An 11,555-nucleotide genomic window follows, 5' to 3' on the forward strand; every position below is an offset into this window, starting at 1 on the left:
AATAAAGAAAGAAAAGGGTTTTCAACATAAACGTGCTAGACAACGAAATATCCTTAGCCTTGACTCCTGCCTCATACTACACACACACACACACACACACACACACACACACACGAAATGAATTATAAATTTAAATGTAAAACATAAAACTATCAGTCTTCTAGAAGGAAATAAGCTATCTTCACTATTTGAGGGGCAGGCAAAGATTTCTTACATAGGAAACAGAAATACATACCCATTAAAATGATAAATTGTACTGCATTGAGTTTTAAAATTTCACAAAATACACCAGTAGAAAAATGAATAGGCAGGCTGCAGCCTGGGAAAAAATATTCACAGAACGTATATCTGATGAAGGAATTGTATTCAGAATAGATAAAGGACTATAATTCAATAACAAAAAGATAAGTTGCCCTATTAAAATGTGGTCAAAAGATTTAAACAGACACTTCACAATGGAAGATAAATAAACATCAAATACATATATGACAAAATGTGTTTCATTAGTCATGAAAGAAATGCAAATTATAACCTAGGTGAAATACCCCAAATGTTGTTGAAGATGTGGAATAACCAGAATTCTCATTTCTTGGTGGTGAGAGTATAAAATAGCACAACGACCTCGGAAAAAAGTCTGGCAGTTATCTTGTAAAACTAAACATATATCTACTATACGAGCCAGTGATTTCATTCCGAAGTATTTACCCAAAAGAAATAAAAACATCTGGCCAAACTTGAAAAAAAAAAAAAAAAACTTGTTCAAGAATGTTCTTAGCAGCTGTATTCATAATAGCCAAAAACTGGAAACAGCCCAGGTGTCGATCAATAGGAGAATAAATAACCAAAGTATGGTAGATTCATGCAATGGAATACTATTCAGCAGAAAAGGAATTGCCTATACATGCAACAATATATAGATGAATATAGAAAAACGTTATGCTAAGTGAAAGAAGAGCTACACAAAGAGTGCATGCTGTGTAATTCCGTTCACACTTATTCTACAAGCAATGCTCATCTATGGTGAAAAGAAATTGGTGGTTGCCTCTAAGGAGATAGAGGTGGAGACTGATTGATAAGGAGCATGAGGAAATTTGGGGATTAATAGTATTGTTTTGTATATTAATAGAGATTTGGATTACACAGCTGTACGTATTTTCCAAAACTCATTGAATGATATCCTTAAGATTTGTATGTTTTGCTCTATGTAAATTTGACCTCACGATAAAAAAAGAAAGAACCTTAAGTTAATATCAGTTTAATATATACATCCTGAAGTCTTTAGGGTGAGTGCACTGATGGCTTAGCTTACTTTGAAATGCATCTAACAGAAAAATACAGAGTCAATAGATGGATTGATAGATTTCTGATCATCTAGAGCTAAATGTTCATTGTAGAATCTAGGTGATTACAGGCATTCACTGTACAATTCTTTAAACTTTTCTGCATGTTTGAAATTTTTCATAATAAAATGATAGATAGAAAAAAAAAGTAACACTGATGTGAAGTATCAAAACTCTCTATGGTAACCTTAGGGCATAAACCTAAAGAATCGAGTCCCAGTAGGTATACCTCCCCCAGCTGCTTACTAGCGCACCTGTGTCTTGAATGGATTATCCAACACCCAAGCTTCTGATCAACCTGGACTACTGCATTGCATTTTCCCAGCAAAAGAATATGCAGGATTTTCAGTAAGACTGTGTGTACATTCTAATTTTAATAACTGCAGTTACTAGTACGATAAAGCTTCTGACAATCATATAATTTAAGTATATAAAAGGTACTTTCACTTCAGACTAAAAACTGGTGAAAAATGACTGCAATATGGAAGAAAGTAATTATTTTCCAGCCAGGAGATTCTATTTCAATATCAGCTATAAGAAAAATAATTTGTATTTAAATTTTGTTCATAAAGTGTTTCTATCATACCTGTGAGCTGTATTTATTTATTTATTTATTTATTTATTTATTTATTTATTTATTTATTTTGAGATGGCATCTCGCTCTGTCATCCAGGCTGGAGTGCAGTGGTGCAATCTCGGCTCACTGCAACCTCCTCCTCATAGGTTCAAGGGATTCTCCTGCCTCAGCCTCCTGAATAGCTGGGACTACAGGTGCCTGCCACCACGCCTGACTTGCCTGGCTAATTTTTTTTTTTTTTTGTATATTTAGTAGAGATGGGGTTTCATCATGTTGGCCAGGCTGGTCTTGAACTCGTGTCCTCAGGTGATCCACCCACCTCGGCCTCCCAAAGTGCTGGGATTACAGGCATGAGCCACTGCGCCTGGACAACTGTTTTTAAATTTTAAAAGTTTAAGATGCAAGGCCTAATCTTCTGCTTATGACATGTCATCAGTGGACATTTCATGTATATAACCATGTGATAATGGAACACAGCAGTGAACGGATGCATAGCAGTCTGAACTCTTCCCTGTGTATTAGTGCTGAGTCACTACTGGGATCTGGCAGGGCTCCTCAAAATCCCTGAGCCTCACTAGGATCTCCGGCCTGCCTCTTGGTCTTCAAGTACACAGACCAGAAATTCACTGTTCCTGAGAGGTGCACAGGGCCAAATGATGCAACCCTGAAAAAGCTTTCCTCTAACTCACTTTCCCAAGGCAGAGAGAATTTCTCTAGAAATCAGGTCAGCCATGTTATTTAGGCATTTTAATTGCATCTTTTCCCCAAGGCCCTGGGACTCTGTGTTGGTATATACACAAAGGATTACACTATTTTTGTTTAGTAAGATGGCTTGCTGATTTCAGTTTACAAGGTGAGAACATGGATATGTAAGTCTGAGTCATTTGGAAAAACAAAAGACAATCACTTTTAGAATAAAGAGAAATACCTACTTAGAATTTTCTCTGTAAAAACATCACATTGATCACATCTTTCCATCTTCTGAAAGGCATTTTAAACCAAATCTACAGATTAGAAAATTTTGATAGATAACTTATCAGAACTGTATTTTGTGTTGAAACTGACCAAAATGCTTAATACATTTACTTTTAGTCTTTTAAATATTCTGACTTGTGTTAAATATGTCAGGAAACAAAGAAGTAAGGCAACACCTTCTTGACTTGTGAGGTTTCCAAGCTCTGGGCTGGACGTAGTAGTTACTCACTAAGCATTTGTTGAATCGGTGAACAATATATCCCCAAAAAAGGAGCATAATGAAAATAAAGCTGCCACAATCGGGCCCCTTGATTTCCTAAAGCACCCAGGCATCAGCTTGCATCAAGTACTTTTGCAGACACAATCTCAAAATGCCTCATTCTAAGAAATGGGCAAATGATACTCTCTTTGATTAATGGAGAAAAAGAACCTGAGCCCAAGATGGCATGGCAAACTCAGAATTCTAATTGCAACTTGCAAGATCAAAACACCCAAAAAAAGCCCCTGCACACAGCCATGCTGCTGCCTCTGCTGACCTATACATTGGCTATAAGTCATCTGAGGGACAAAGTTCAAAAGAGACCACAAAAGTACCAGAAGATAAGAATTCCAGCTATAATCTGTGTGTATCCATTAAATATGTCTATTTATGTAGATTCATATTTATTCCTCTATCTACTGAGTGTGTATACTGTGGGTTGAAAATAAAATTACTTCATTTGGTAGCAAAAACTGTGAGGTTTGGAAATTGATACATAGGCAATCAGTACAGTAAGATGAAAGTTTAGCATGCCATTAGGCTACTAGAGCCTATATATGATTTTGAAGAGAGGCACCACTAACCATCCAGAGTCTAGATCACAGGGGCACAGAGCAACCAACACGCTGGCAGAAAATATTGCCCTTCTCTCTGCATATCCACTCTGAATTCAGAACTGGCTAGATGTCCCAAAGCACAAGCATGAAACTTTCATGTCCACTTCTCTCTGTCTGCTCCTCTTGGAGTGAATTCTCCCATTATATAGACCGCTGAGTTACTACGATCTGAGGCACTCCAGGTGGGAACATTCCAACCATCCAGTCCTCTTCATCCATAGCATCTGCCACGACAGAAAGACACTCAACAAACACTTGATGTATTGATGTGAGCTAAGGCTTGATAAAATAAAAATAGTAGTCATCCAAATGGCCACCAATAACGTCAGTTGCTATGTGGCTACAGGATTAAAAGAACGAACATTGAACATGCTGGATTTGAACACCAGCACTACCATTTACTGACTATGTAAACTTGGACAAGTGACTTAACCTCTTTAAATCTGTTTCTTCTTCCTATACTTGGGAATTAAAGTAGTGTATCCCTTATTTGCTTTCTGAGAGGCTTAAGTGAGATCATGGTAACATCTCCTTAGCAAATGTGAGATGTAAAGCATCTGTGTTTATATCTACCACTCTACTTGTTTTACTATATTATAACCTTCCATTTGCCCCAATAACTCTGAATTTCTTGTGATCAAGGATGCACCTGACTTTTCTTTGAATTCCTTAGCAGGTAGCACAGTATGCAGCACATGAATGCCATAGTACATTGTAAAGGAAGCAAGAGTCTCCATTCTCATCTACCAGAAGTTGGTGACAATCTTCTTTAGGCTCCTGAGCCCCAAGTCCTCCAGCTCTTTCAGCTACTACAGACACCAAAACCTTTCTCCACTGAAATAGGTAGAATAGAAAATAGGAAATAAAGACACTAGTTGTGGAACACTAGTTCTTATAATTAGGAAAAGCAGATTCATCAGTCCTATATGGCTCATTCTTTAAATTTTGGTTTGGCTTGAATGTCATAAAGCCCTTTGCCCAGGGAGGCAATGAGTAGACTTCAAATGTCTTAAATGTGGGGTTCTACCATAGTTGCTTTCTCCATTATCTTTTTACCTGACCCAGCTTGCCCCATGTTTGAATATGTCAATCCACTGCTGAGCTTTAAAAGTACACAGGTGAGAGAAGGGGCAGATGCCTCCGACATCTTGCTATTTTCTTTATGTTTCATTCTTGCATTTGCTTATGGGTCTACACACATGAAAAGGAAATCGTCATGCTGTCAGATAAAAGACATTTAAAATCACTTTAGCTGATACCTCCTTGCTGAGTCAGTCTACACTAAAGACCTCCTATAGTGACTGCTAAGACCACTGGGCTTTCACTCTCTAATGAAGAGAGTGAGAATTACCATAACCCTGTCTGGTTTAGTAAGGGGGAAAAAAAATCTCTAAAAGGGCAGCATTCATGCTACATGCCACTCACAAGTTGCCTCTGAGAACTCTTTCTTAGTATTCAGACTCGACCACAGTCCCACCCACCACTGGAGGGGAAAGGTAGATGTGTGGTGGTTCTCAGCTTTCACCGCACATTGGAGTCACCTGGAAGAGCTTTAAAAATTCCTGATGCCTGCATCCACTCCCAGCAAGTCCATTTTAATCAGCCAAAGGCACAGTCTGGACACAGGGATTCTTCAAATTCCCAAGTGATTCTAATGTGCAGCCAAGGCTGAGAACTGCTGTTATAGATTTCCACCTAATGGGCTTGGGTGGGGGAAGACAACATCTGGATCTTATGAAAAGTGTGTTTTCTTCCTCTTAAGGTTTTCCCAGATGAGTTAATGTTATCATATTAATATAAGTGTCACCTTAGGATAGGTTGGATAAAGAAAACTTTTAATGAGAAGTGGATTTTAGTTGTAGGAGAGCAGATAAAGATGGTGTATCCCATGCTACTGCCACTCCTGACAAACACCAGGATCGCCCCCTGGCAGAACCACTGATGCCCCTGGACCCAGTCCCATCTTAGAACAAATAATGTCAGGGTTCCTCAGGCCACAGCCAAATTCTCTCCTGTGGTCTCCAGAGGGAATTTGAGTGAGAAATCTATTAAGCAAGAATTGCTTTAACAAGCTCCAAAGAGACCAAAGTGGCAGGCATGTGTCTTAGGGACCACATGAGGCAATCCATTGGAATGCAAAAAGAAACTCCTAATTTATTGAAAAAAGAAAAAGAAGTAAAAGAAAAAATAAGCAAAGGAAAAGGAAATTAAGATTTATTTGTATTTGAATAATAAATATAAATAATAAACCTGGACATTTGGTCACACGAGTCCACATTAACATGGACCAGACAATATTAATGTGGACTGGTGTGACCAAACGTCCAGGCTTGCCCCAGACTGAAGGATATATTAGAACAGGACTTTCAATGCTAAAGCCAAGAAATTCCCAGGCAAACCAAGATGAGTTGGTCACCATAGTGCTGGTGCTCTCCACACTTTAGTTATGTGTGACTCATGGTTCTGAGAGTGTCCTCAAGGACAAGAGGAAGTTATGCATGGAACTGGGGGTAACAGTGATGCCCTCAGTGAATTCACTCCCATCATATTGCAACACAGTGAGATTTAAGGATGATATCAGTGTGGTTAACTTTATAGACCCAACATCTCTAAATGTACAGTCTTTATAATGATATGAGACCCTTTTGTGCCATAAAACGAATCACTGATTATCTCTTGACTAAAGACACCCAAAGAACTGTGAAACTTAAAAATGAATCACACATAAATAAGTAAATCAATGAATTATAGATAATTAAATCAATCATTTATAAGCAATGACATATATAATTAAATTAATCATATATAATTAAATAAATGAATTATATAATTAAATTAATCATATAATTAAATTAATGAATTATATATCATTAAATTAAATGAATTATAATTTATATATTAAATATCTATTTACTTAATACAAATACAAGCACACTAAATTTGCTGATCTTTTTTGGTTGATAAGTTGGTTGTCCAAAATACGTTACCTGCAGATATTTTTTAAGTAGTAAACACAGTTTGTACTTAATCCAGCCCATCAAGATCAAGATAACATTAATGCTTTCTGAAATTCATGCAACGAGGGGAACATTTAGCAAGTGAAAATTTAGTAGATGTTTAGGAATGTTTCCATCATGTGATATTGTTGCTAACAACAATATAGGTGTGCGTCACCCATAAAAACTTCCATATCTTCAGCCTTTTAAAAAAATATGTAGAAACAGAATTTTTTAGGTTGCTGAAAATTTTTCCAAATAAAGAGTTTGAGTGGTTTTAACTCAATAGGTTAAAAAGGCAACTCCTTCAATAAGTGTGTAAGACCAGTTGACATCAGCTAAGATGCAAATTTACTGACCAAATTTTAAAATAACACCTTTGCATGATTGATAGAAGACATTTTAAAATAATTTTTGCAATTTATTTAGCATAGCCAATGATATACTATTTTTATTTGGATCTAAATATCTTTGTATGGTATCTTTTTCAGCTGTGACAAAACACCAAAATCAATTGAAGTTAAACCCAGATCTTCAAATCAGTATGTCACAAAGATACTCCTTCTAGATATTATTTACAGTTAATGAGGTCAAATGAATTTTTGTAGTCAATAAATAAAATAGTTAAAATACTTATTTTTATATTTACCTCTTTTAAAATTCCTATTATTGTGAACATTTTATAATACATACAATTAGCTATATGTTTGTAGGGTATACAATTTACAAATAACTAAATATACATATATAAGAATGGACACTCATACTGAAAAGAAATCACTGAGCTAGAAAACTATTTCAAAGCAGACATCTGTAATAATCCAAGATGCCTGCCTAGCCCAGAGTTGGCAATCAATAAATATGTGTTGATGGCTAACATATTTATGAAAAAAATGTTCAACATCACTAATCATTAGAGAAATGCAAATTAAAACCGCAATGAGATACCATTTCACACCTGTCAGAATGGCTATTATCAAAAAGACAAAAGATAGCAAGTGCTGGCAGGGATGTAGAGAAAAGGAAACCCTTGTACATTGTTGGTGGGAATGTAAATTAGTACAGCCATTATGGAAAACTGTATGGACGTTCCTTGAAAAGCTTAAACTAGAATTACCATATGATCCAGCAACCTCACTTCTGGGAACTTACCCAAAAGATTTTAAATCAGTGTGTCAAAAAGACGTCTGCACTCCAATGTTCATCGCAGCATTATTCACAATAATCAAGTTATGAAATCAACCTAAGTGTCCCTCAAGCAATGAACGAATAGAGAAAATGTGGCATATATACATAATGGAATACTATTCAGCCTTTAAAACTAAGGGAATTCTATTATTGGCAACAACATGGATGAATGGAGAACATTATGCTGAGTGAAACAAGCCAGACACAGAAAGACAGATACCGCATGTTTTCCCTTATATGTGGAATCTAAAACAATCAAACACGTAGAAGCAGAGAGTAGAATGGTAGTTATAGAGGCTGGGGTATGGGGGAATGGAGAGATGTTCAAAAGGTACAAAGTCTTAGTTAGAAAGGAGGAATAAGTTTTTTTTTTGAGATCTATTGCACAGCATCGTGAATATAATTAATAATAACGTATTGTACATTTCAAAATTTCTAAGAGAGTAAACTGCAAATGTTCTCACCACAAAAAACAAGCATTGGAGGTAATGGATATGTTAGCTTGATTTAAGTATTTCATATTGTATTCATAAATTATAACATCAATCTGTAAATTGTATCCCATAATGTATTATATTCATACCCCACAAACATATTTAAATTGTCAACTTTCAATAAAATAAATTTTTTTAAAATCTGTGTTGAATGAATGAAACACCTTCCACAGCAGCCACAGCTGTAGAAGAACTGACAAACAGATTAACAGCACCACCTTATGAATGTTTCTACTCAAGCTTTCAGAAAAAACATCTGCCAAGCATCATGTCTCTGTCCATCCAATAAAGGAGACTTCATTATAATCAACTTGCAATCATCTATATCAATATTTAGAAGTAGTGGACAGAGAATCCCCCCGGTTAATTCAACAAGAAATTATTGAGAGAGTCTCATATTTGACACTCAAATGAAGTAAGTTAATGCAAAATAAGTTATCTATGGTTTCTGATTTCAAGAAATTTGTGTTTAGCTTTAGAACACATCTTCAGATTTCCACTTACAGATGAGTGCAGCCTGATGTTCAGAAAATTTGAGCCACTTGGTCATGTGATTTTGTTCTTTTCCAGATGTCTATCTTCTTCATCTTAGCCACATACTTGTCTCCTTGCTACCCTGTTTTATGCTGGAATTGGACAGCCTCATGGATCAGAATCTTGTAAAGCACTAATCTACATCGCACTGTCCACGCTCTTCTTCAAGTTGCAGATCAAGTTTTTCATGCCTCTACCTCAAAAGAGAGTAAGGCAAATGCATTTTTAATAGATCTTCCCTTTCACTTGAGCCTCACTAAAGCTGAAGATAAAACCTCAAACCCTTTCCTTCCGTGTCAGTTTTCTAGGTTCTGGTTTTCAGGGAGAATAAGCCAAAAAGACAATGATGCTGGTAATCTAAAGAAGGCTAAATAACTGGATGTGCTCTCACCTCCAAAATCTGGAAATAAGACACATAGCAGAATAGTGTGGATAATTTTAAAACAATTACTCCAACGAAGATTAACAATGAAGGCAGTGAGCTCAGAGGCCTTTAGAAACTCAGAAAATCACCAGGAAAGGGAGACCCCTTCCAAACTGTAACTCATTCCATGGACTGATCTTGGAGGGGAATAATTGGCTTCCGGAATTTCCATTCCATGGTGATGTCTGGCCCTATGAGATGGCTTCCTTAAGTCACGGTTCCTGCCTGATGTCACATGCTCCTGGATCCTGACTCAAGGATTTTCAGAGCCTGCTATGGAAATGCCCGTGGTAGAACTTATCCCTGAACACTCAGCGTCATGAGAAGTTACTCAAGATGGCATGAATAACAGGAAGAGCAATCAAGTTAAAAGATTTTCCTGTCGCCTCAGCTCCCCACTCTCCTGGACAACAAGCCACTAGCCACGCGCATGTACTGCTTGGGAGAACTGGACTGCAGGCACGGTGGGGACTGGTTTTATCTTCTTCTGCAACAGATCAATTTGCAAAGTCAACAAGACTAGTGTTAAGTTCCTTCCTCTAATCACACTGTCTAACATGAGACTGAAAGCTTAGGGGGATCAACTTGATAAGAAATGAAACACTTTGGCACAGAAAAGTCTCTACAAATCTTTATGAAAATGTTTCCATCTTAGCAGAGTAACTCGGGAAGAAACCCAGATGGACTACTACCAAGACATTTGACCTCAAGATAAGAGAAAAAATAGACCATTTATCTTAGCAAATACGTAAAGTACTTTATTTCTTTGCTAGTTTTTGCCAACTTTAACTCCTTTGTGGAGGTTGCTTCTGCACCCTCTCAAATAGTACAAGGAAAAATCTTGCATAGTGTCTTTTTTTATGGAAAACCAGGGCTTTTAATCAAATAGGACTGAGACCCCCGCCCACCTACTTACCATCACTACCGACAAAGATGTAAATGCATCTTCTCAAATGCTGTCTTGAACTTTTAAATCTAAAAAATATCTGAATAAAAACAATTCAAGATTTGTGTACTGGGATTTTAGGCAGACACAGAAATTTGGGTCAAAATTAATCCTAAGCAGAAAAAAAAAAAAATCCAAAACAGACAACTTTCTCCAGAGTTTTTATTTAAAGTGGGCAAAGAAAATATGTCAAAGAAACTGTCATTTCCCAGAAAAGTCATTTCCCAGAAAAGTCCATGACTTCTACATGGATTCTACCAAGTGAAATATCTGCTTAATAGTGACAATGGTGCTATTAGCAGGTGGATGAGCCAGTTCCCAAGGTACACGTTCGCTATCAAGAGCTAAGCACACCTGCTAACAACTCAGTCTCGTACAAACCTGATGTTTCTCCAGCAAAACAAATTAAAATTAAACCTAATGGTACTTCTGGCTGAGGCTCCAGAAGTCCCCAGGAGGGAGGGTGTTTGGGTGGAGGGGGCCTTGGCTCCACAGAATGGTGGCTTATGGATGCTTTTAAGACACTAAAGAAGCCCACATGGTAAAAGGCTGGGCACAGTCACTCACGCCTGTAACCCCAGCACTCTGAGAGGCCGAGGCGGGTGGATCACGAGGTCAGGAGTTCGAGACCAGCCTGGTCAACATGGTGAAACCCCGTCTCTACTAAAAATACAAAAATTAGCCGGGCATGGTGGCATGCACCTGTAATCCCAGCTACTCGGGAGGCTGAGGCAGGAGAATCACTTGAACTTGGGAGACAGAGATGCAGTGAGCCAAGATCGCACCATTGCACTCCAGCCTGGGCAATGGAGTGAGACTCCGTCCCAATTAAAAAAAAAAAAAAAAAAGAAAGAAAGAGAGAAAAAGAGAAGAAGGAAGGAAGGAAGGAAGGAAGGAAGGAAGGAAGGAAGGAAGGAAGGAAGGAAGGAAGGAAAGAAACGAAACCCACATGGTAGCACTAAGCCTAGGCGAGGACCCATCACCTTTAGGCTTAATGGGGTCTTGGCCTCCACAGCACCAGCAAAGGGCCTAGAGGTGAGACAGAAATGGCAAAACACACCCTTCACCCTGTTTACAACAGCCCAACTTCCCTTGCACGTATCCTCAAGGAGAGCAGCAAAACCACCTCTTCTAGCAATGCTTTCTTTCAGTTTATTATTATTCTTAATAACCAAGTAATCTGGAGCCAAGTCATTCCTCAGCCT

This window comes from Hylobates moloch, unplaced genomic scaffold, assembly GCF_009828535.3.
Source record: "Hylobates moloch isolate HMO894 unplaced genomic scaffold, HMol_V3 SCAFFOLD_11, whole genome shotgun sequence".
Classification (NCBI taxonomy): domain Eukaryota; kingdom Metazoa; phylum Chordata; class Mammalia; order Primates; family Hylobatidae; genus Hylobates; species Hylobates moloch.